The following is a 21,228-nucleotide window of genomic DNA, read 5'->3' as shown; positions in this document are numbered from 1 at the left end:
CCTTTCCAATTAATTGGATTAAATTGATATATTTTTATCTTCAATTCATTAAAATAATGATTTCTTTTCTTAATTTTTTGAAAATAAACATTTAGCTGCGAATAGAATAGATTAGACATTGCGATTATTCAATTCATTTTCTAAAAAAATTCAAATAATGAAATAGATGAAATATTTACTAAATGTTATTTTCGCTATATTCTTATTCATTTATTATTATATTCTACTAATTTGTAATCTCATGCATATGTATGGGTACACTTAAAGATATAGAGTAAAATGTATAATATAATTTATATATATAATTTAAATTATATTGATAGTCATTTTTATACTTTGTTAACTTTTTTAAAAAATTTGTAAGGATATTATTAGATATAAAATGTAAATTGTCAATTTTTTAAAAAAATTATTGTGAAGAACTTTTTTTTTAACGATTAATTTATTCTAAACTCTTTAATTTTTGTATTTAATAACTCACTTGGGTGAATATTTATTATGTGGTCTCACATTTGATTCTAAAATTAAGAAATAAAGCTTTTTAAGAATAAATGATTTAGGACACATGATGCAAAATTGGAACAATAATTTGGAATTCTAATTTGAGTTTCTCTCAGTTTTACCTATTATTATATGGGTCATGTTAATGAGTGCCCTTAAGACATTAGTTAACAATTCATTTTAGGAAAGTTTTTACATCACTTTTATAAGAAATGAAAAAAACTGTTAAAATATTAATTTTTTTCTTTTTCCATAAAAACTTTTTTTAAATGAATTATTAATCAATACCCTAAGGACATTCATTAGCATTTCCCTTATTATATATATAGGCTTGTTCCTTAAAAAAAAAAAAAAATGTTCTGCTTAAATGGGCTATTAATTATGATACCAATTACATGCGTTTTTCTTTTCTTCTTTCCTAAATTGCTCGATGTGCCGAAATACAAGTGATACCATTATGATTTTGACTTTGAACTATGTGTCAAACTTCTTTTTTTTGAGAAACTACTATGTGTCAAACTTCAATTCCAAGAAATTTTGGAATTTTCAAATTAGCATGATGTTTTAAAAATGCCTACTTTTTTTTTTACCCACTTTGTTGTGTGAAGTGTGAAAACAATTTTTGATGTTAAAAAAAAAAAAAAAAAAAAAAAAAAAACAATTGTTGATCCTGTATTCATGTGGCAGATCCACATATATATATATATATATATATATATTAATTAATAATGCTGACATGGTATATAAGGTCACGTACTAATATAACAAAATAAGAACAAATACGTTTCTAAAAAACAAAAAAGAACATATAGAGCTGCATTTCAAAGACATTAAGAATCATGTCAAGAACTAGAAAACACATGCTTAGAGTGTTGAAGTTCAATTAGTATTTGCTTACGTATCTAATAAAGATGTTCAAGATTCAATCACTTTCCATTTTTAGTTTATAATTTTTCCAAGTTTTATGATAATATGTGTATATAAATATTTATTTTGTGAGACTAGCATGTGGCTCATATGTCAGGTTAACAATGTAAGGATGCGTACAAAGAAGCCTGTCACACCAGCAATTTTCTTTGACTAGGGTGCGAAAGCAAAGTAAACTCAATATTGAGACATTTTTAGATCTTGACCGACTATATCAATACAATTCATAGCTTAAAGACAAATTGGAATATAACGTATTAACTCGAAACCAGAATTATATTTTGACAACAAGAAGAGTGTTACAGGCATATAGAATTGACAGGAGATAGAAAAAAATTAATCCATTAATTAGTTTTGGATATCTTAATTTTACGTATCATTATGCTAATCATTTTTTTTTTTTTTACAAAACCGTGCAGTGAGCATAGAACGAACTATTCTTTCGCCTTTTACTAATAAAAATGTTAACCAATTTTTTTAAAATTAATTTTATATTTTATTCTATATCAAAACATTTTCTTAGGTTTTTTAGACTCTGATTGTATATTATGCAACAAATTATATCAATTAAGTCCAATTGAGACATCTAACCTTTGAGACAAAATTTTGTTTTTCCAATTAATAAAAATTAATCAATTAAGTTTTAAGCAATTAAATTAATATGAGCATTCATATGTTGTCACCAATCGCAAAGAAACCAATCAAAATAAATATAAGGCAGTGATATGATGACTAAGTGAAAACCTGAAGAAAATTATCCAAGGGTAAAAGTAATACTAGAAAATTTTATCTAAAAATCAATCTATACTAATCAAGTGAAAATTTTGACAATCTAAGCAAAAATGTTACTTAGACTTTACAATCCTAGTAGATCAACTTACACATGAAACTTTCTACTGTTTTAGAACCTCCAAATTCTTTATTTGGATTCTTCACAAATGACACATCCAGAGTCACAAACAGAACCTCCAACCGACTCCAAGATTCTGTTAAAGATTCTCTCCACAACAGTAGCACTTTGGATAATATTATGGCTTTAGCTTTGGATCCCCAATCTTGAAAAACACCATCTTCAGATTAGCTTCTAGCTAGAATTGTGGTGATATCAAGAGATTATGTCTTCTCACTCTATGAGGCACAATAATAGCATGTGCACACAAGCTCTCTCTCTCTCTCTCTCTCTCACATTTTAGTAATCCCTAAGATATTCTTACATTTTTTTTTTTTTGAGAAACCACCCTCCAAGAAAGAGGGGGGATCATTTTATAACTTCAGAAACATACACGTCTATGACTCCTGGAGGAACATCCTCCATCCAGGAATGGAAATTTACAAATTTACAAGCCATTCTAGCAAGCCTATGGGCAACTAAGTTGCCTTGTCTACGAGTATGGTTGAAGAGAACACCTCCAAGCGATGAGGACACCGATTTGATATCCTGCAAAATGTGGCCAAAGCTGGAAGCAGAAAGACCATTGCTATTGATGGCTTTAATGATAATCTCAGAGTCACCTTCCACAATAACCTTGTTGAAGCCGAGATCCTTTGCAAAGCAGAGGGCACCCCGGGCTGCCAATACTTCCACCATCTCTACTGATGTAGGCAGTGGAATGTGATGTGTAAAAGCAGCCATAACTAGACCCATGTCATTGCGAATAATTGCTCCCAAACCAGCAGAGCTAGAATCGGCGAAAGTTGCTCCGTCGAAGTTAACTTTAACCCAGTTTGAGGGAGGAGGCAGCCATTTCGTGACCTTTGGATGGGAGGGAGATTTTGGATGGTTAAGGGAGGATTGTTGGTATTCTAGAAGGCTGGTAGACGCCAACTGGTTGAGCAGAGGAAGCGGAGTGACTGCCTCACCCACACGAAGCTTGTTGCGCCTAGTCCAAATCAGGGAGACCAACATGGCAAATAAATCCATATGGTGACTCTTATCAAATCCCACTTGCAGAACATCAAGAAAGCAAGAAACCTTACCCGCTTCTTTAATAAGTCCACCAAAGTGAACTTTCCAAACCTGCACTAGTGAAGCACAAGACCAGATTGCATGGAGCGAAGATTCCACTTCCAGGCCACAGGAAGAGCAAGTAGTGTCTATTGGAATTTTTCTTTTCCTGAGGTTGGCTTTCGAAGGCAGTGAGTCAGACCCCGCTCTCCACATTAGGTTCTTCACTCTATTTGGAACTTTTAAATTCCAAATTCCTTTCCACAGCCGTCTAGCATTGGAGTGGTCAGAGGCCCTGGGGAGCTCATCAAGATCCGTATTTGCCAACAAATGATACCCGGTCTTGACGGAGTAAATACCATCCCTGTTAAGAGGCCAGAACCTAGCATCTGCGCAATTTCCAAAGCTGAGAGGAATAGCCTTGATTATGGCTGCTTCGAAGGGGAGGAAGTTCGAGTCAATTACCTCCTGTGACCAGCACTGCCTCACATTATCGATAAGACTAGATACCAATTCTCGGCTGTCCAGCAAGAGAGGTTTTGAGATGATCTTCTTGAGGCTCGGATCAGGCAGCCAATTATCATGGAAAATCTGGATTGATGCACCGTTGCCTACCCTCCATCGCATACCTTGCTGGATAATTCCTCTGCCCTTGAGGATGCTTTTCCAAGCGAAAGACCCACTCCCCTCTTTTGCCTCAAGAATGGTACCCGTAGGGAAGAATTTTGCTTTGAAAAATCTGTAGAAAAGGGAGTCCTCGCAAGCTAGCAGGCGCCACACTTGTTTTGCTAGCATCGCATCGTTAAACTTTTGAAGATCCCTAAAACCCATGCCGCCTAAACTCTTTGGTTTACAAAGCGAGCTCCACTTGGCCCAATGGATTTTCCTCTGCTCACCGCGCTGCCCCCACCAGAATTTTTTAATCAGGGATTCTATCTCGCTGCAAAGGGTGATTGGGAGCTTGAAACAACTCATGGCATAAGTCGGTATTGCTTGGATGACTGCCTTGAGAAGCACTTCCCGACCAGCTTGAGAGAGGAGCTGTTCTTTCCAGCCTTGAAGCTTTGCCCAAACCCTTTCCTTGATGTACCTGAAACTTGCCTTCTTGTTTTTTCCTATTAAGGTTGGTAAACCCAGGTATTTCTCGCACTGTTTCACTTCTTGGACTCCAAGAGAGGCCTTGATTTGGTTAAGGGTGTCCGGGGGGGTAGACTTACTAAAGAATAAGCTCGTTTTGTGCATATTAAGGAGCTGGCCCGAAGTTTTCTCGTAGCAAGAGAGGAGAGACTGAATTTTTTGGCATTCAAGCATGGAGGCTCGGCAGAAAATCAGGCTATCGTCGGCAAAAAACAAGTGGGTGACCCTTGGGCCTTTTTTGCAAATGGATATTCCTCGGATATGCCCCATAGTTTCTGCTTGATGCAAAAGGCTGTGGAGACCCTCTGTGCACAAAAGAAACAGATACGGGGAGAGAGGGTCCCCTTGTCTTATGCCTCTCGACGGACGAATCACGGATGAAGGTTCTCCATTTATAAGAATGGAGTAGCTCACCGTAGTAACGCATTCCATCATTAAAGCTACCCACTTCTCAGCAAAGCCCATCTTTCTCATGATCTTCTTAAGGTAAAGCCACTCAACACGGTCGTAGGCCTTACGCATATCCAACTTCAAAGCCATGAAACCCGTCTTGCCGGATTGGTGATTTTTCATGAAGTGGAGGGTTTCAAAGGCCATGAGTACATTATCTGAGATGACTCTCCCAGCCTGGAAAGCGCTTTGATTTTCTGAAACTACAGCAGGTAAGATCACCTTAAGTCTATTAGCTAGGACTTTGGAAACTAGTTTATAGACTACATTGCAAAGGCTGATTGGCCTGAATTCGGTAATGTTCTCTGGAGATTTCACTTTTGGAATCAATGTAATATTTGTATGATTAATCACAGCAGGAATTTTGCAATTATTTAAACAATCTAAGACTGCAGAGCATATCTCATCACCAATGATAGACCAAAAAGATTGATAGAATAGAGGGGGCATACCGTCCGGGCCAGGGGCAGTGGCAGGTTCCATCTGATTCATGGCAGCCTCAATTTCATCCCGAGAGAATGGACGAAGGAGTTGGTCATTCATCTCCTGTGTAACTGATGGTTGGACGGCCTCCAAAATACTATCAAAGTCTGTGGGTTGAGAGGAGGAGAACAGAGTATGGTAGTATTGGGTTGCAATCTCCTTAATTTGGGAGTCCTCCGAACACCAGGCATTAGCCTCATTTCTTAAACCCAAGATCCTGTTTCTACGAAATCTCTGTGAGGCTTTACTGTGGAAATATTTAGTATTACGGTCTCCCTCCTTCAAAAATAAAATTCTTGACCGTTGTTGCCACATTTGACTTTCTTTGTCCAGCAAGTCATTAAGCTCAGCTTTCAAAGACCAAATAAGATTTGCATCACCCCTCCCTTCAGCAGCTGCTATTTCGGCTCTGTTAAGCTTCTTCGAATTCAACTCAATTGATCTCTTAATGTTACTGAAAGAGAGACGACTCCAAGAGAGTAATTTATCACCACAATTTTTTAATTTACCAGCAATCAAGGTCATTGAAGCATCTGGAGAGGAGGGGCCCCAGGCATCCTTCACAGTCCGGCTACAGCCCCCGTCACTTAGCCACATTTTTTCAAATTTGAAGGGCCTATTCATATTCGGGATTATACCATCCGGGAAGATAATAATTGGTTTATGGTCTGAGGAGTGGGTAGTAAGATGGTGTATAGCCGAGCCCGGGTTTAGGAAGTACCATTGGTTGTTGGCTACTGCCCTGTCGAGCCTTTCAAACACCATACCTCCCTGTCTTCTACCCTTCCAGGTGAATTTATCTCCCCGATATCCCAGATCCTTAAGCCCACATTCGTCAAGAGTATCACGGAAAGCCTTCATACAACCCTCATTTCTTGGACCGAGACCCAGTTTTTCATGCGACCACAGAATTTCATTGAAGTCCCCTGCGCATAGCCAGGGGAGGGAAATAGAAAGATGTAAGGACCTGATCAAGGACCAAGTTTCTGGTTTTCTAGCTGCTTCCGCAAACCCATAAAGACCAGTAAAACGCCATTGAGTTTCAGGGATATTACCAACAATTGTATCAATATGATTGGGGGAGGAAGAAATTACCTCAATGTGGACCGATTTTTTCCAAAATAGAGCAAGACAACCGGTTTTGTTCACCTGAGGAACAATCCAAAAATGATCAAAATGAAGTTCCCTACATAGCCGTTTCAAACGATCTTCTCCTGCCCAAGTCTCGGCTAAGAAGAGAGCAGTGGGATCTTGCCTTCGAACCATGGATCCGAGTTCACGAACGGTGCGCTAGTTCCCAAGCCCGCGCACGTTCCAGCACAGCCAACTCATTTGGCTCGGCGGGGCTGGAGAGCAGCCGCCGCCGTTGGTGAGGAGTTGACAGATTTGCCATTGGATGGAGAGGCTCTGCGCTTCGCTGGAGAGAGCTCATCAAAGGATGGAGGGAGAAGACGCTTGCCCAGAGAAGTGTTTAGAGACTGATCTTCAGAGAGGAAGGAGGGCCTTTGTATACGGGACCATTTTTTCACTTCCTGGGCTTGAGGGTTGGGCTGGGGACAATTTGTAATGTCCTGGAGGGGCTTTGAAGTAATGGGTTGGTGTAATGGGGAGAGATAGTCTGGGCCTGGAACCGGATTTGAGAGAGGCCCATTGCTTTCTTTTTGGTGGGCCTCCGCATGGTCAAAACAAGATATCTCTTGGTCTATTTCGCTGATTAGCTCTTCAAAGTCTCTGGTGGGGGGAGATATCAGATTGGAGTCAAAATTTGAATTTGACTTGGTCTGCAGAGCCCCTGACTTTTCGGGATTGGACATCTTGACGTCATTTCCATTAAAAGTTGGCAGAGGAGGAGGGGTGGGTATCGATGCCCTTTCAGTGGCCGTTGGGGGTGGTTGAGTGAACGGATCCGGAGAGTGATGGCCTGAGCTTTCCATGTTTTTCTTTGCAAAAAAACCTAGGACATTTATTACATTTTTCCTTGAAGCTTGAAAAGGCGTGGCCCTTAGCCAGGGGCCATATTGTTGGTCTTTTTGTTGGAGAGAACCTTCACTGTCAATCCATTTATTGCAGTCTTTATCGCCATGGGTGAGGAGCCCACACCAATAGCACAAGTTGGGTAGACGTTCATATTTAAATGAAACCCATTGCTCTCTGCCATTTTCCAGCGTGATGAGTCTGCCCCTGCATAGAGGTAGAGAAATATCAACTACAACTCTAACTCTGATGAAACTGCCACCGTCACAGTCAGGGGCATCTGAGGGGTGGATGATGGTTCCTATGGCTTCACAGATCTGTTCTGCAACTTCTCTGTTTCGGAACCTAACAGGGATATCAAAAACTTGAACCCAGAAGGCTACCTTCTTCATTTCTATGGGGTTGAGGGTTGTATCTTTATCATAATGTGTTAATACCACTAAATGCTTGTCAAAGGACCAAGGTTCTGACTTGATGATTCTATCAATGTCTCCTCTGTTATCGAAGGAGAAAAGCATCAGATGGTTACCTAGATTTTTTTATTTTAAAACCTGCCTTGGATCTCCACAGAGGAGTGAATGTGTTGGCTATGGCTTCAATATTGAGAGGACGTTTTGTGAGGAACCTAGCTGTAATGGCGACCTCTTCTATTGCTTGCTCCTTTCGCAGACGAAGACCGGATCCTTCTTTTTCAGAGAGGGAAAGCGAGCTCCAGTGCTTTGTAATGTCCTCCATTGATGGTGTACTAGAGATTAAAAATCTATCCTAGGTGTTTCCCAGACCCCTGAAGAAAACCCACAAGCCTTGGGATAACGTTGTTATCTCAAGGGACTAAACTCACCTTCGCTGGGAAGGGACGACAATGTCACTGGCTAAGCGAAGTTTCCAGAGGGAGACTTTCTTAGCAACAGGACAACTGATATTCTTACATAGTTACACAACTAGGCCAAGAATTCCAAGCGAGCAGTCAAGTAAACGGGCTTGATAGAGTATTAGGCCTCGTGATTATCGATTGATTGACAAGCTACAAAGAAGCTGTTGAAATTAATCTCAACTAATCGACTAGCTATAGAGAGAGTCGAGAATTATTGAAACTTCCTACTATTTGAGCTAATTTGAGACTTAGTCTTGAGCGTGAAATGGACTTCAAAAACACATGACCTTCACTTTTGTTAAGGGTTTGCCAACTTAAACACTATAGAACTAACACATTCGATGCAAACCATCATAAAAAATGTTTATTAATAATTACCATAAATATCAAGTTTTATATTTAGACAAATTTATTTTAATATTTTATTGAATTTTCTTGCGCATTGTACACTCATGACTTATTAGTAAAGAAAATTTGAATGACTTTTATGTGTTCCTTTCTCCAAAATCTATATTACATTTTGAGAAACTTTTGGATATATATAATTTCTTAAGTACACTACATTAAGTTCTCCAATCAAATTTAAACATTTTGCTACATTGATTAAAGAAATACAAATATTATTGTCTGTGGCAAGAATAATTAAATTAAATACAATTACATGTTTGAATTTAATTAAAACCCTAATTAATTGCTCTTAACGAATTGCACTTAAGTTTTACCCTAACATTATTTATTAATTTAGTACAACCCTCATCGAATTTTATATATATATATATATATATATATATATATACATACATAGAAAACGTGACTGCAGGGCAGAAGGCCACAACTCACAAGAAAAAGGAATCAATTACATTTGTAATTTGTTTATCCATTGACTCCAATTTTGGCAATAATCCATCTAAATGGGTTGGCCACGAATTCAGAGCAAGATTCAATATTAAAATGCTGTCCACGAATGGGGAGGCCCTAACAGTACTCACTCCACTAGAGGAGCCATGGAATGGAATTATTGTCAAAACTGCCTACCAATTATGAAAGTGTTGAAAGATGGCTTATGATCACAAGTTCACACGGCGCGCGGTGGGGCTTATTTTCCAAAATTCAAAGGTTCTAGAGTGGGGATAATAACTAAGGCAGCTCACAAGTTGACCATGTGGGACAAAAATTATATATATATATATATATATATTTTTTTTTTTATTTGAGTCAGCAATGGAATAGGCCTTCAATTTTAAGTCTAATCATTAGCCTATTTTGTAATACTAATGTGCTGTTTAATGGTATTATAATATATTTTATTAAATTGTGTAATTTATGCTTTTAAATGAACACTTTAAAAAAAATTTCTGGAACCACTACTATATTAAGGAGAGACACAAAAACGTATTCAGAAACCCATGACAATAGGAATTGTTGTATTACATTGTACGGACGGCGACAGATGTACGTGTTAGTGTGTTTTGACACATTCCCAAGTGTCGGGCTATCCATGGATTGCATTTTCTGCTTTTTTTTTTTTTTTTTTTAATGGCTGGATTTTATGTCTTAAAATCAAAACTTAATTCATATCAATGTCCAGGATTTTTTTGTAGTGTACTTATGTTTCACATAGCCAAACAACGATTTACGAGGTTTGTTAAATTTAAGTTGTTAAAACGAAAGTTAATTTCTAGCTTGATTTTGTGATAGCAGGACCTGGCCAAACCAAACATAAAGATCTTTTGCACTATCAGCTAACTTCAATGGAGTCGCAGAAATGAGGTACGGTTTGGGACTTGGACTCTTTGGTTTGAATTCTTCGGAAAGCAACAGAGATTTGTAATTAATTTCCTAGAGTTAAATGCTATGTTTTAAAACCCGGACCAGACCGGCCGGTCCGACCAGTTCAACCGGGAATTGGGAGCCCGTTCGATCCAATTAAAACCCATTAAACTAGTAAAAACCAGTCAAAATAAAAAAAAACAGTCAAAAACCAAGGTTGAACCAGAAATTTAAAAAAAAACGGTTCGACTCTCGGTGTTGAGAAAACCAGAAAAACAGGTCAAAAACCGGGGTGGAGAAATTTTTTTTTACTCCACCCTTCTTATTAGTGATTAGTCCAAAGGGAAGACTGTGAAAGGAGTCAGGAGACTCAGATTACTCCCATGAATAAGTGAAACATTTGAGTCAGCATTTATTGTCGTAGGTTTGCATTATTCAGTTGGAAATGTCATTTCCTTTTTCAATTTTTCCTAGACATTCCCTACTCCTACTCATGGTACATGCGTTATAAATATAATTCCCGTTTTAGTATAATTTACTTTTTGATACAACTATAATTTATTTACACTCTGTTTATTTCATTGGAAAATGTTCTGTAAAGATAATTTTACACATTTTCTAATATTTGGTAGCAAAAAAAAAAAAAAAAAAACTAGTCAACGGAAAATACTAATAAAAATCAAACTTATTTTCTATAGACTGTTTTCCAAAAATAAAAAAAAGGAAAACAATCTCTCTCTCATGTATTGCATCTTCTATAAATATTATATTTATCTGTAGCCGCGGGAAATATAAATTTTTGATGCATTCTCTCTCTCATAGTAAACTCTTTCACTTTTTCTTTCTTCCTTTTACTTTTTCTCTCCTTAGTCCTCACATCCTCACTGTCACTAACTTTGGTCTCCCCTCTTCCCATATACCTTTCTCTCTCTCACTCTCTCTCTCTCTCTCTCTCTGTCTCTCATCTCACTTTTCTTCATGTTTCTCTTCTCCTTTATAATACAGTTCTTTGATTATATTTTTTTTTCCCCTCATTAATTGGTCAATAGCTTGAACTTGCAAAGGAGAACAGATTTGCAACAATTATTATTTCATTCCTCTCTACCAAAATCTCAATTTTTTGCTTTGAATTTCAAGCTTGATTTTATTTTTTCTCTGAGAGAATTTTTGGTTTGATGGATTCCAGGCAAAAGTTACTTCTTTTTTGCACATAAAAGTGCCAAAAAAAAAAAAGGACAAAAATTGCTTTTATATATGGTGTCTCTATGGCTCTAAATTGCTTTTACATAGGACAATATTTACGGTAAATTAATAATATCGTTATATAATAAATGATAATTGTTTAGCGGAATTGCATTTGTTGGCGGATACATTATGCAATGATGATATATTATACAGATACATTACATAAATACATAATTTAGAGTAATATTGAAAACTTGTAGTTGACCATAGTACACAATAAGTGTACTAGTAAAAATAGTAAACAATTAAAAGTTATTGTTATTTATACTTATTGAAGATGTATTCCCCTGTCAATTTATATATATATATATATATATATATTTGTGTGTGTGTGTGCATGTTTTAAATTATACAAGAAATATAAATAAAAGAATTGCATATTAAACACCAGAAAATATTCTCAAACTCATTTTCAAGGTCGTTATCAAACACCGGAAAATGAGATAGTTTTCTAGAAAATATTTTTTGGAAAATGAACCATTTTCTAGAAAATAATAATGTTGAAACAAATAGAATGTTAAAAAAGAAAAACTTAATTTTGTCATAATATTTGGTAAAGCTCATAATTTATTTTGGGAGGAAAAAAAATTAATTTTTAAAAAAGTATTAGTTATAGCGACGTCTGTTTCTTAATAATATAGATACTTACCTGTTTCATCCTAAAACAAGTAAATAAATTAATTTAAAAAAAAAAAACCTTGAGGTATTAATAAGGACTTTTTTTATTTTATTATTTCTTTTTTTTTCAGATTGGGGTTTTGAAGATAATCTCATATATTTCACCAACATAAGTTTTTTAAAGTTCTCTTGAGTTAGTACAAACCATCATTATTTTGTTTAGATCCTCCATGAACTCTACTAACTACTCTGGCTCATCGTTTAGCTCAAATGTTATTAATAAAAGTTTTTTTCTTTTCCTATATGAAAAAAAAATATATATATATATATATCCACTAACTAAAAGAATACATATCTATGGTTAAAATATATAAAAATAAAACTATTATTGGTAAATTCTAATTAGTTATATAATAAAATGTGCAAATAATTGTTAATCAAGGCACAAGCAAAAATAAATGAATAATGGAATAACCTCAAGGCAGAAGTTACAGTAGATTTGTAGATGGAAGAGCTAATTTTTATAACCAAACATATATTAACATCTATATATTTCTAAGTAAAAACCCTAACTAGCAACTAGCATATACAATGAAATAAGAGATCTGAAATTTGATCTTCACTTACACAAAAAACTGATTGATATTTTAATCTGATGATAAAGAATTATCATTAGGAACAGACATTATAAATTGAAACTCTCAAAAAAAAGAAAAAGAAAATTAAAGGGAAGACTTGGTCATTCTAAAGATTCACAACCAGAAGAACAATGGGACCTTCCTAGAACCTAACAACTTACAAATTTTAAAACAATTTGTACGCACAACATCAGGATACACGTAAAGCCGTAACGGTGGATACGCATAATTTCATGGATTTTGAGTCTTTTGACCTGTGAAGATACAATGGGTGTTAAAACTTGTACTAATAGCAAGCCACATGCACTACTACACGTGATATATAGCACATGGCATGTGATTCGAAAAGATTTTTTTTTATTTTTTTATTTTTTATAAGTAATTTAGGGGATTAAGAAGATAAACTAGTAAGAAGAAAATAAATAATATATAAGTATTATGTGGCAGAAAATAATGAACAGGTTTTTGGGCAGGCAAGTATTCTTTATACTTTATCCTAATACCGCTAGAACATCATGGGGTTGATGTCACCTACTTGATGTCAGACACTAGAGAAAGTCTTGATTTTTTTTTATCACAAATTAAGGACTTGGAAAGATGAGTTTTGGTGCATTTTAATTGTTAATTAACCACCAGTCACCTGCAAGCTCTGCGATTGTGCTTAATTTTTAATTTTTATATAAAAATTATTGAGGAATATTATTTCTGATAAAAATAAAAATAAAAAACTCTTTGTGAAAGAATTTTGAAAGTTTTGATAGTTACTGTGTGCTATTCTTCCTGCTTGATTATTTGTGGTTTTAAGATGTTCATTTATGGTTTTAAAATGACTAATTAATGATCATCTGCCAATTTTTCCTAATGTAATCAACTTCTTTTAAACGAGTAATGCTAGTACCATAAATGATCATCGGCCAATTTTTCCTACCAATGGTTGCTTCCATCATTACTCATATAAAAGATTTTTTTTTTTTTTTTTTTTTTGAGAAGGCATATAAAAGAAGTTGATCGCTTATTATGTGTTATAATATTTTGGCAATCAATTTCTTTTATAATAGTAATGGTAGGAACACATAAAATAATACTATAGGGTCAAGGGCCCAGCCCACATACTGAGCCTTGGGCTCTGTTCGAGAGCATGGTGATCCGAAGACAAATAAATGGAGGTAGCAGAGTCAAGCTTAGAATCTAATAAGTGAAATACGAATGGGAGGATAGTTCAAGGAGGAATGTCTCCTCGGATAGACTAAGCACAACTCAAATATGTCTCCTAAAATGTCAAGGTGACCTTCGAGGAAGTTCTAGTGACAGGGACGTGCCTCATGAACGTACAAGTAGGATGGGAGCTAGGAAATATCTAAAGGAAAGCTACTGCCACCTCATTTAATACCCTATCGCTAACTTTCTGACCACATTTATGTTGAGAAGACACCTGAACAGTGTTGCCTTGGCTACCACAACTAACAGAAGGCCAAAAGGGGCGTCTGATAGGACAGGCACTCGAGTAGTGGCTTAAATAACCAACAGAAGTAGGATCAAGATCATCTTGAGGGACCTATATAACGTAAGAGGTCCTCCATTGATAAGGGAGGGAGGGGGAGAATAGAGAAAAGGCACTGTAGCAATCTAAATTGCATTTGTACTCTATTTAATTGATTTATATGGAAACTTACCTTCTCGGACAGTGAATTCATTCAGCACTACGTTCTTTGTTCTTGCTTAATCATCTTCTACATCAATACTAGCCGTTGTCAAATTTATTAGGGCCTAATTCTTTAACCTACTCTCTACAAATTCATTATTTTAGGCTTTTTGGGCCTAAGTCCATTCAATATGGACTGAGTCTCAAATCTGGGTCCTTACAATTGGCGTCGTCTATGGGAAGAACTTGTGTAATAGTGAGTGCAACGGTGAAGCATGGGAGGATCAATTCCTCATCAGTTGGAGCCTATGGGGTCCTAACTATAGGACAACTTCCTTAATCTTGAACGTGAGAGAGATCGAGAGGAAAGCGTGCATACTATGCACACAAGCAAAAGCCCATCTCAAATTGGAAGTCACGTCTCTCAAGAGCAATATAAAAGAGCCATGCAACTGGAGATTGTTCGGTTAAAGAGGAAGCTGCGCTATGCATGGCGAAAACGAACCCCTACAACTCTGATGTTTCCTCTGAAGGCGAAGCGGATGCAAGTTACAGGCGAAGGTTAAGAACTCCACCTAGTGAGTCCTTTTCCTACGATGAAGAACACAATTATAGGCATATATACAAGAGCCTACCGTGCAGAGGTTTGGGAAATGATGCTATGAGTAAATCGTTAAACCATATTTCCAGGTCACCCTTTATGCACAAGATTGAAGAGGCAATACTTCCTCGACGTTTTCATCAGCCAACGTTCACCATCTACAGTGGTCAAATGGATCCCATGGAACATGTGAGCCACTTTAATTAGAGAATGGTTGTCCATTCCAAGGATGAAGTCTTGATGTGTAAGGTGTTCTCATCCAGTCTGGGACATGTGGCAATGAGGTGGTTCGACAGCCTAAGGGCAAATTCCATAGATTCCTTCAAGGGGCTTACCTGGGCATTTGGCTCTTGTTTTATTACGTGCAGCAGGGTTCCTCGGCCCTTGGATTCCTTATTGTCCTTATCCATGCAAGAAGGGGAGACCCTAAAGACATACTCAAACAGATATTGAGAGATGTTCAACAAAATAAATGGTGACTTTGACAATATGGCCATCAATACATTCAAGGTTGGCCTTCCAACCAAGCACGATTTTAGAAAATCTCTGACCGACAAACCTGTCACCAGTGTGTGCCAATTTATGGACCGAATTGATCAGTATAAGAAAGTGGAGGAAGAGCAGCAACAAGGGGCTGAACTTAAGCCCCAAAGACTTAACCATCTACGATTCTCCTCTAGTAAGTTTTGATGGGAAGGTCATCATTCCAAAGAGTCATATTAGACTACTCGTGCAGACTGGTTCAGAGGTGGTGGACGCTTATTCCCCCTACACAACTATTATGGCCAAACCTTGGCTTCGTACCCTGGGAGCCTTTACTTCTACTCTGCACCAAAAGGTGAAATATCCATCTGAGGGCCAAGTTATGGAGATCCTTGGAAGTCAGTCCATGGCTAGGCAATGCTTGGTGGCAGCCATATTGCATCGGTCCGAGATTGAGTTGTTGGCCTCTACTGAAAGGGGCATATAGGAAACAAAAACTCTGGTATTGCCTATCGACGGATGAACCGAGGAGGCAAAATGTGAAAATTTAGATAAGGTATTATTATTAATGAAATTTTCCTTTGTCAATATATTCTTTTGTTGTATAAAGGCATTGTACTTCCCATTATTCATTCTTTATAAGTGTTTAAACGAAACCTTAGTCATGTCGGGGTCCTCGGATCAGATGTATTGAGGAAATTAACACTATGACATCTTTATAAGTGTTTAAATAGAACCTTAGTCATGCTTGGGTCCTCGAACAAGATGCTTTGGAGAAATTAACATTCTATGATATCTTTATAATTGATTAAAGAAAACCATAGTCATGTCTGGGTCCTCGAACCAGATGCTTGGGGAAATTAACACTCTATGACATCTTTATAAGCGATTAAACAGAATCTTAGTCATGCCTGGGTTCTCGGACTAGTTCCTTTGGGGAAATTAACACTCTATGACATTTTTATAAGTATTTAAACAGAACCTTAGTCATGCCTGGGTCCTTGGACCAGATCCTTTGGGGAAATTCACACTCTATGACATCTTTATAAGTGTTTAAACAGAACCTTAGTCATACTTGGGTCCTTGAACCAGAATCTTTGGGGAAATTAACACTCTATGACATCTCTATAAGTGATTAAATAGAACTTTAGTCATGCCTGGGTCGTCGAACCAGATTCTTTGGGGAAATTAACACTCTTTAACATCTTTATAAGTGATTAAACAGAACTTTAGTCATTCCTGGGTCCTCAGACCAAATGCTTTGGGGAAATTAACACTCTATGACATCTTTATAAGTGATTAAACAGAACTTTAGTCATGCCTAAGTCCTCAGACCAGATGTTTTGGGGAAATTAACACTCTCTGACATCTTTCTAAGTGTTTGAACAGAACATTAGCTATGTCTGGTTCCTCAAGCCACCTGCTTCGGGTAAATTAACACTTCAATTATTTTCCTAAGTAGTAAACAGAACCTTAGACATGCCTAGCTCCTCGGACTACATACTTTGGGGAAGTTAACACTCTGTGACATCAATTCATTTTTTACTAAGTATCAAATCTTAAAGAGTCAAAACCCCACTTTTCTCCTTAGATGAGAGGGGAAAACCAGAGTTTTGAAGGGCTATTATAGGCTCAAGGGTCCAGCACACATATTGGGGGGCTCTGGCCGAGAGCATGGTGAAGACAAATAAATGGAGGTGGCGGAGTCAAGCTTAAAATCTAATAAGTGAAATATGAATGGGAGGGTAGTCCAAGAAGGAATGTCACCTCAGATAGACTAAGCACAACTCAAATATGTCTCCTAAAAAGTCAAGGTGACCTGCGAGGAAGCTCCTACGATAAGGACGTACCTCATGAACGTACAAGTAGATGGGAGCTAGGAAATATCTAAAGGAAAGCTACTACCACTACATTTAATGCCCTGTAGCTAACTTCCTATCCGCATTTATGTGGAGAAGGCCTCTGAACAGTGTTGTCTTGGCTACCATAACTAACAAAAGGCTAGAAGGGGTGTCTGATGGGACAAGCACTTAAGTAATGGCTCAAATAATTAACAGATGTAGGATCAAGATCATCCTGAGGGACCAATATAATGTAAAAGGTCCTCCATTGTTAAGGGAGGGCGGAAAAATAGAGAAAAGACACCGTAGTAATCTAAATTGCACTTATACTCTATTTAATTGATTTATTTGAAAACTGACCTTCTCGAATGGTGAATTAATTCAGTTCCATGCTCTTTGTTCTTGCTTAATCATCTTCTACATCCATACAAGCGTTGGAAAATTTATTAGGGCTTAGTTCTTTAACCTACTATATACAAATTCATTGTTTTAGGCTTTTTGGGCCTAAGTCCATTCATCATGGACTGAGTCTCAAATCTGGGTTCTTACAATTGGCGCCGTTTGTGGGAAGAACTGTGTAATAGTGAGTGCAACGGTAAAACATGGTAGGATCAAGTCCTCACCAGCTGGAGCCCGTTGGGTCCTAATGACAGGGCAATTTCCTTAATCTCGAACGTGGGAGAGATTGAGAGGGCAGCGTGCATACTATGCACACAAGCCGAAGTCACTCTCGAATTGGAAGTCACGTCTCTAAAGAGCAACATAATAGAGCCATGAAATTGGATATTATCAGTTAAAGAGGAAGCTACGCTATGCACGATGAGAACGAATCCCCCTCAACTCTAACGTTTCCTCTGAGGGCGAAGTGGATGCAAGTTACAGGCAAAAGCCAAGAACTCCACCCAGCAAGTCCTTTTCCTACAATGAAGAACACCATTATAGGCATATATACAAGAGCCTGCCGTGTAGAGGTTTGGGAAATGACTCTATGAGTAAAGTGTTGAACCAGATTTCCAGGTCACCCTTCATGCGCAGGATTGAAGCGGCAATACTTCCTTGGCGTTTCCATCAGCTAACATTCACCATCTACAATGGTTGAACGGATCCCATGGAACATGTGAGCCGCTTTAATCAAAGAATGGCTATCCATTCCAAGGATGAAACCTTGATGTGTAAGGTGTTCCCATCCTATCTAGGGCCCGTGGTAATGAGGTGGTTCAATGGCCTAAGGGCAAATTCCATAGATTCCTTCAAGGGGCTTACTTGAGCATTTGGCTCTCATTTTATTACATGTAGCAGAGTTTCTCGGCTCTTGGATTTCTTATTATCCTTATCCATGCAAGAAGGGGAGACCCTAAAGACATAATTGGACAAATATTGGGAGATGTTCAACGAAATAAATGGTGACTTTGACAACGCGGCCATCAGTACATTCAAGGCCGGCCTTCTAGCTGAGCACAGTTTAAGAAAATCTCTGATCGGCAAACCTGTTAGCAGTGTGTGCCAATTTATGGACCGAATTGATAAGTATAAGAGAATGGAGGAAGACTAGCAACAAGGGGTTAAACTTAAGACCCGAAGACTTAATCATCTACAATTCTCCTCTGGTAAGTTTTCATGGGAAGGTCATCATTCCAAGGGATCAGATCAGACTACTCGTGCAGACTGGTTCAGAGTTGGTGGACGCTTATTCCCCTTGCATGGCTATTGTGGCTAGACCTTGGCTTCATACCCTGTGAGCCTTCTCTTCTACTATGCACCAAAAGGTGAAATACTCATCTAAGGGCCAAGTTAGAGAGATCCTTGGAAGTCAGTCCACAGCTAGGCAATGCATGGCGGCTGCCATGTTGCATCAGCCCGAGATTGAGTCATCAACCTCTGTTGAAAGGGGCATATAGGAAACAAAAACTCTGGTGTTGCCTATCGACAAACGAACCGAGGAGGCAAAATGTAAAGATTTAAAAAGATATTATTATTAATGACAGTTTCCTTTGTCAATATGTTCTTCTGTTGTATAAAGGGGTCCTCAGACCAGATGTTTTGGAGAAATTAACATTATAACATCTTTATAAGTGTTTAAACAGAACTTTAGTCATGCCTAGGTCCTCAGACCAAATATTTCGAGGAAATTAACACTTTATAACATCTTTATAATTGATTAAACAGAACCATAGTCATGCCAGGATCCTCGAACCGAATGCTTTGGGGAAATTAACACTCTATAACATCTTTATAAGTATTTAAACAGAACTTTATTCATGCCTAGGTCCTCAGACCAAATTCTTTGGGGAAATTAACACTCTATGACATCTTTATAAGTATTTAAACAGAACGTTAGTCATGCTTGGGTTCTCGGACCAAATGCTTTGGAAAAATTAACACTCTATGACGTCTTCATAGGTAATTAAACAGAATCTTAGTCATGCCTAGGTCCTCGAACCAGATACTTTGGGGAAATTACCACTCTTTGACATCTTTATAAGTGATTACACAAAACCTTAGTTATGCCTGAGTCCTTAGACCAAATGCTTTGGGAAAATTAACACTCTATGACATCTTTATAAGTGATTAAACAGAGCCTTAGTCATGTCTGGGTCCTCAAACTAGATGTTTTGGGGAAATTAACACTCTATAACATTTTTCTAAATGTTTGAATAGAATATTAGCTATGTCTGGTTCTTCAGGCCACCTGCTTTGGGTAAATTAACACTTCAATTATTTTCCTAAGTATTAAACAGAACCTTAGACATGTCTGGCTTCTTAGACCACATACTTTGGGGAAGTTAACACTCTGTGACATTTATTCGTTTTATACTATGTGTCAAATCTTAAAGAATCAAAACCCCACTTTTCTCCTCTGATGAGAGGGGAAAACCGGAATTTTGAGGGGTTATTGTAGGGTCAGGGATCTAACACACATATTGGGCCTTGGGCTCTGGCCGAGAGCATGGAGAAGACAAATAAATGGAGGTGGCAGAGTCAAACTTAGAATCTAATAAGTAAAATATGAATGGGAGGGTAGTTCGAGGAGGAATGTCTCCTCAAATAGACTAAGCACAACAGAAATACATCTCCTAAAAAGTTAATGTGACCTCCAAAGAAGCTCCAGCGATAGGGACATGCCTCATGAGCGTACAAATAGGAAGGGAGTTAGGAAATATTGAAAGGAAAGCTACTGCCATGCCCTGCAACTAACTTTCTAGCCGCATTTATGTGGAGAAGACCTTTGAACAGTGTTGTCTTGGCTTCCACAACTAACAGAAGGCCAGAGGGGGTGTCTGATGGGACAGGCACTCAAGTAGTGGCCCAAATAATTAACGGATGTATGATTAAGATCATCCTGAGTGGCTAATATAATGTAAGAGGTCCTCCATTGATAAGAGAGGTCGGAAAAATAGAGAAAAGACATTATAGTAATCTAAATTGCACTTGTACTCTATTTAATTGATTTATTTGAAAACTTACCTTCTCGGACGGTGAATTCATTCAGCTCTATGTTCTTTGTTCTTGCTTAATCATCTTCTACATCCATACAAGCCGTTGGCAAATTTATTAGGGCTTAGTTCTTTAACCTACTTTCTACAAATTCATTGTTTTAGGCTTTTTGGGCCTAAGTCCATTCATCATGGACTGAGTCTCAAATCTGGGTTCTTACAATTGGCGCCGTCTGTGAGAAGAACTGTGTAATAGTGAGTGCAACGGTAAAACATGGTAGGATCAAGTCCTCATTAGCTGGAGCTCGTGAGGTCCTAACGACAGGGCAATTTCCTTAATCTCGAACGTGGGAGAGATCGAGAGGGCAGCGTGCATACTATGCACACAAGCCGAAGTCACTCTCGAATTGGAAGTCACATCTCTCAAGAGCAACATAATAGAGCCATGAAATTGGACATTATCGGCTAAAGAGGAAGCTGCGCTATGCACGGTGAGAATGAATCCCCCTCAACTCTAACGTTTCCTCTGAGGGCGAAGTGGATGCAAGTTACAGGCGAAGGTCAAGAACTCCACCCAACAAGTCCTTTTCCTACAATGAAGAACACCATTATAGGCAAATATATAAGAGCCTGCCGTGCAGAGGTTTGGGAAATGACTCTATGAG

Source organism: Quercus robur, chromosome 4 (assembly GCF_932294415.1).
Source record: "Quercus robur chromosome 4, dhQueRobu3.1, whole genome shotgun sequence".
NCBI lineage: Eukaryota > Viridiplantae > Streptophyta > Magnoliopsida > Fagales > Fagaceae > Quercus > Quercus robur.
This window is presented reverse-complemented; position numbering follows the sequence as displayed.